Here is a 6,653-nt window from a genome sequence, read left to right as displayed (position 1 = left end):
CTCGGCCACCTCCTGCTTACCTGCTCGCCGCTGGAGGCACCCGAGGGAGCCACGCACTCCCCCTCGCCCCCCCTGCACCTCTCTCCTCTCCCTCACTCGCTGCTCTCTTTCCCCTCTCCCTCTTCGTTCTTCGCCCGAACATAGAGCCGCCGCCGTCGTTCGCTGCCACCACGCCCACCATGCTCCTCTCGCCTCCCCGTGTAGTCTGCAAACTCCGCCACCGCCTGTTACGTCGCCTCGAGCAAGCCCCGAGCGCTCGGACGCCCCAATTCGACCGCATCGACTCGTCTTCAAGCTCCGGTCGCCGGAGATCGCCGTCACTGTCCCGTCGCCCCAGGCCTTCCCCGAGCACGCCGACCGTCTCATCGTGATCTCCGTGAGCCCCTGCTTCGTTTCCCCCTAACCCCATGTCCGATTTCGAGCTCCAGCCGCTCCCTCCACCGGAGCCGAGACGCTCCGCCGCACGGGCTCGTCGCCGGTGAAGCTCCGGTGACCTTTTGGTCCCACGCATGCGTCCGTTGCACTCGTTGCGTCCCGTAGAGTAAAACTAGCGCGACAACCGTCTTGTTTGCACACCGCAGCGCCGGTCCCACGAACCCCCGAGCTCCGGCCGCCGCCGGGGTCAATGCCGCGCTCAACTCCTGCCACCCCACGCCCTCTCGTGGGTCCCCCTAGATGCGCGGGAGCACGGGCTCACTCCTGGTGCCCTCAGCGCGACCAGCCGCGGGCCGTAGCGCCGTCCCGAGCAACTCCGGCGAGGTCTCGCCGTCGCCGTGGTCGCCGGCGTCACTTGCTGACGTGGCTGGCTTAGTTAGCCACTAATCACCGCACCGTGTCACTGACACTGGGCCCCATGCCTTAATTAATCCTAGTTTATTTTCTGTTTAGTTTAACTAACCACATGGGCCCCACCCGTCAGCCTTGACCACGCTGACATGGACATTGACCGACCCCACACGTCAGTATTGACCTGCTGACGTGTCTGTTGACCGGCCCCACCTGCCATTGACACTAAGCACCCCCAGTCACTGACCAGTGGACCCCACTGGTCAGGTTTGACCAGCAGCAGCGTCTGTTGACCTGCTGACGTCATAGTGACGCAATGCTGACGCAATAAGTATTTTCTGGATTTATTAATATTCAGGAAATTCCAGAAAATGCCTAAAACTTCTAAAAATCATAGAAATTCAACCGTAACTCCAAATTAAATAAATTATATATGAAAAATTATCAGAAAAATTCAAGGAATCCATCTGTACCATTTTCATGCATGTTAGAACAACTTATAGCTGCTGTTTAGCACAAATCAATTAAAGGGCATTTAAATAATCACATATGGAGTTTGAATTTGAATCTTGTATTCAAACCAACTTCATTTAATCTGTTGCTAGTTGCATTAGCTCAAAACACATTCATATTGCCATGTCATGAGCATGCATCATATTGTGCATTGCATTGATTGTGTTCCTTTCTGTGTTGCCGGTATTTGTCCCCTCCCGATAGACGCGATACCGATGATGTGATCGTTGACACTGATGAAGACTCAATGTTATCTTCAGAAGTGCCAGGCAAGCAAAACCCCCTTGTTCATTCCGATACAATCCCACTCTCTTGCTCCTGCTCTCTTTTACTGCATTAGGACAACATCGATTCATCTGTTACTTGCTGCGGTAGCTGAACCCCTTTATCCTCTGCATGACCTGTCATTGCCACAGTAAATAGATGAAACCCACTAGCATGAGTAGGAGTTGTTTGAGCCCTGTTGTGCCTACTCATTCATGCTTGTTTGTCATGCCTGCTACTGCTTAGAGTTGAGTCAGGTCTGATTCATCGGGGATGAATCAGAGGTGTGTGAACATGTCCTACTGTGTGTGAGCTAAGTGTGTGAATACGATTTGGTAAAGGTAGCGGTGAGAGGCCATGTAGGAGTACATGGTGGGTTGTCTCATTGCAGCCGTCCTCAGGAACTGAGTTCTGTGTTTGTGATCCATGATTCAGCTACTACCACGCATTGGGCCCGAAACCAATGGACCCTCTCGGCTTCTTGATCACCCTTGTCCTCTGTCCAGGAGTTGCAAGTAGTTTCTGGTGTTTGTAGTATGCTGGAGGCCGTGGGCAGCGCTGACCGTAGGGGTGGGCTGTGATGCGGTAGGCACGTGGCACGGTGTACCGGGCGCCCGTTTGGTGTCTCGGGAACCCTGTTCACATCGTTTGGGGCTGTGAGCGAAACTCCGGCCGGATCTCCTCATGGATGGAACCCGAATAGGCGATAAACCTGGACTAGAGACTTGAGTGTTTAGGCAGGCCGTGGCAGACACCCACGTTGGGCTTCCGCTTGAAGGTTGCCGAGTACATGTCGTGTAAACGGCGGTAAGTGGTGAGAGCGTGTGTGAAGAAGTACACCCCTGCAGGGTTAATATGATCTATTCGAATAGCCGTGTCCGCGGAAAAGGACTTCTGGGTTGCTTATATCAGTTCATAGACAAGTGAAAGTGGATACTCTAAAATACGCAAGATAAGCGTGAGTGCTATGGATGGCGTTCTCGTAGGGAGACAGGAGCGGATCCATAGTGGTGTATTGATATGGTGAATATGTGGACTCGTGTGCGCCACCTCAAAAGAGTTACTCGCAGTCGTAGTTCAGGATAGCCACCGAGTCAAAGCTGGCTTACTGCAGTTAAACCCCACCATCCCCTTTGTTGATGATGATGCATATGTAGATAGTTCTGATGTAAGTCTTGTTGGGTACATTTGTACTCACGTTTGCCTATTTATGTTTTTGCAGAGAGACTTCGGTCTCGCTAGTAGTTCCGCGTGGACTTCGACGTTTAGCTTGTTACCTCAGCTACGATCTTGTGCCCTCGGCAGGATCTGGTAGATAGTCAGGCTTCTCAGCCTTTTTCATTTATAGATGTCTGTACTCAGACATGATAGCTTCCGCTTGTGCTTGATTTGTATGCTCTGAATGTTGGGTCATGAGACCCATGTTTGTAATATCTCGCTCCTCGGAGCCTATTGAATAGATTACTTGAGTCATAGAGTCATGTTGTGATGCCATGTTGTATTTGCACATATCGAGCATATTGTGTGTATGTTATTGAAATGCTTGGTATGTGTGGGATCTGACCATCTAGTTGTTTATCTTTAGTAGCCTCTCTTACGGGGAAATGTCTCCTAGTGTTTCCACTGAGCCATGGTAGCTTGCTACTGCTCCGGAACACTTAGGCTGGCCGGCATGTGTCCTTCTTCGTTCCTGTGTCTGTCCCTTCGGGGAAATGTCACGCGATGAATACCGGAGTCCTGTTAGCCCGCTACAGCCCGGTTCACCGGAGTCCTGCTAGCCCAGTGCTATAGCCTGGATTCACTCGCTGATGACCGACACGTTCGATGCTGGGTCATGGATGCCTGTCCCTGTAAGTCTGTGTCACTTTGGGTTTACGACTAGCCATGTCAGCCCGGGCTCCTTATCATATGGATGCTAGCGACACTGTCATATACGTGTGCCAAAAGGCGCAAACGGTCCCGGGCAAAGGTAAGGCGACACCCGTGGGAATACCGTGCGTGAGGCCGCAAAGTGATATGAGGTGTTACCGGCTAGATCAATGTGACATCGAGTCGGGGTCCTGACAAGGTATCTCTGGGCCCACTCGGTAATGCACATCACTATAAGCCTTGCAAGCATTGTAACTAATGAGTTAGTTACGGGGTGATGTATTACGGAACGAGTAAAGAGACTTTCCAGTAACGAGATTGAACTAGGTATTGAGATACCGACGATCGAATCTTGGGCAAGTAACATACCAATGGCAAAGGGAACAGCGTATGTTGTTATCCGGTTTGACCGATAAATATCTTCGTAGAATAAGTGGGAACCAATATGAGCATCCAGGTTCCGCTATTGGTTATTGGCTGGAGACGTGTCTCGGTCATGTCTACGTAGTTCTCGAACCCGTAGGGTCCACACGCTTAAAGTTTCGGTGGCGATGGTATTATGAGTTTATGTGATTTGATGTACCGAAGGTAGTTCGGAGTCCTAGATGAGATTAGGGACATGAGAGGACTCTCGAAATGGTTGAGACGTAAAGATCGATATATTGGATGACTATATTCAAACATCGGAAAGGTTCCGAATGATTCGGGTATTTTCGGAGTACCGGGGAGTTACGGGAATTCACCGGGAGAAGTATTGGGCCTTATTGGGCCATACGGGAATAGAGGAGAGAGGCCAAAAGGAAGGAGGCGCCCCCCCTCTGGTCCGAATTGGACAAGGGGTGCAACCCCCTTTTCCTTTTCCCTCTCCCCCTCTTTCCTTCTCTCCTACTCCGAAAAGGAAAGGGGAATCCTACTAGGACTTGGGAGTCCTAGTAGGACTCCCCACACTTGGCGCGCCCCCTCTAGGGCCGGCCTCTCCCTCCCTCCTTTATATACGGGGGCAGGGGGCACCTCTAAACACACAAGTTGATCTGTTGATCTCTTCAACCCGTGTGCGGTGCCCCCCTCCACCATAATCCACCTCGATCATATCGTAGCGGTGCTTAGGCGAAGCCCTACATCGGTAGCATCATCATCACCGTCATCACGCAGTTGTGCTGACGGAACTCTCCCTCGAAGTTCTGCTGGATCGGAGTTCGTGGGACGTCATCGAACTGAACGTGTGCTAAACTCGGAGGTGTCGTACGTTCAGTACTTGGATCGGTCGGATCGTGAAGACGTACAACTACATCAACCGCGTTGTGCTAATGCTTCCGCCTTCGGTCTACGAGGGTACGTGGACAACACTCTCCCATCTCGTTGCTATGCATCACCATGATCCTGTGTGTGCGTAGGAAAATGTTTGAAATTACTACGTTCCCCAACAGTAATTGCAGGTGTTTTGACGAACCGCCCCGAAGAGGAGGTGTCCGGATCATCGAGTGATCTTCTGCAAGGGCTGTCACAGTTGCACGAGCAAGATTGGCAGGCGATGCGGAGTGTAGCCAAGGCTTTATGGCCCTTCGACTCCCCTCCAGGAAGCATGGAGCAGCTGATAGAGCTATTCAAGGGAGTGTGACGGCATATCCGGCTGTGGAAGATATTGGCATGCCGCGAGGGTGCGTGAGAGGCCTGGGCCATGGTGAAGACGCGATATACCAAGCTGGATCCTAATCACCTAGCTAGGGCCGGACCGGTAGGGTCGAATGGGGAAGAAATTCTCGTAAATTTGGTGTATAACCAAGTAGAGGTGGCCGCCAAATACTCCCAACAGGATTGTAAGTTAGATTGCCTGTTGGAAGGTATAGAAGAGGAGGTGTTCGAGTCCAAGTGACTATGTACTTTCCTCATCTACCCGAATTATATATCATTTGTCATGGCAAACCTTTTCGCTTCAACCTCCGGTCGCGAAGGTGCAGAGTGTTTCCGAATACCGTCGCGGCCGAATAGGCCGGGGTATGCCTGGAAAACTAGGCATAGGGGTCATAGTTGCTTGAACAGACAAGTTGTATCCGGCTAGCTATGTTATATTACATTGATATCGTAAGAAACATCTTCCAGAGAGAATAGTTCCGTTAAGGGTTCCTTTCCCTGGGTGTGTATGTGTTTAACGCTCATGTCCGAATTATGGTGTGAGCACCACGATTTGTATAACTTCTGGGGGTGCAGAACGGAGTGAGTGTAAAAAAACATCTTTAATTCACCGACCGAATATTCCCTTAAGAACGCTAGCTTTCGGCTTCACCCAGTCTGAGGTACACATCCGGATGACCCGGCGGTAACAATCACAGAGGTGTTCCTTTTATGCCCTAGTTGAACTAACGAGAACATAGGGCATAAGCACAGGAGCCAGGCAACCCAGCTTGTCCAAAACTTAAGTCATTATTATGCATATAATGGCAAAGAAAAGGTACATACGGAAAAAACTCATATGTGAGGAGCTTGATGCTCAAGGAATGAAAAGAACTTCTGTCCGAGAAGCCCCCAGGTACAAGTGGCGTACATGTTGAAAGATGTATGTGCCAATGGTGTGCGGTCTAGCCGCATCAAAGCTTTAAAGCAAAAAAAGTAGAAAGTAATTAGAAAAGAGATGAAAAATAATGGGAACTACAGGGGAGGAGGAGACGAACAAGGGGTGTAGCGCTAGGCATAGAATATCCGGAGTCTGGCCGCGTTCCAGGGGTTCTGCTCGAGGTGATTGCTTGATGCATTGCGAAGATGGTACGCTCCTCCATTGAGAACTTCGTCAATTATGAAGGGACCCTCCCATTTGGGCTTGAGTTTGTCCTTTTTCTTCTCCGGGAGCCGTAGAACGAGTTCGCCAACGTTGTAAGTCTTGGCTCGTACTTCTCTGCTTTGATATCTTCGAGCCTACTGTTGGTAAACTGCTGAACGGGCTTTTGCGACATCGCGTTCCTCCTCCAGGGCATCTAGGCTGTCCTGCCGATTTAGCTCGGCTTCTCTCTCTTCGTACATACGCACTCTAGGTGAGTCATGAATAATATCGCAGGGCAATACGGCCTCTGCACCATACACCATGAAGAAGGGTGTGTACCCGGTAGTACGATTGGGCGTGGTCCGCAACCCCCAGAGTACGGAGTCGAGCTCCTCGACCCAGTGCTTGTCTGATTCTTTTAAAGATCGCACTAGTCTGGGCTTGATGCCGCTCATAATAAGACCGT

This window comes from Triticum dicoccoides, chromosome 7A (genome assembly GCF_002162155.2).
Source record: "Triticum dicoccoides isolate Atlit2015 ecotype Zavitan chromosome 7A, WEW_v2.0, whole genome shotgun sequence".
NCBI lineage: Eukaryota > Viridiplantae > Streptophyta > Magnoliopsida > Poales > Poaceae > Triticum > Triticum dicoccoides.
This window is presented reverse-complemented; position numbering follows the sequence as displayed.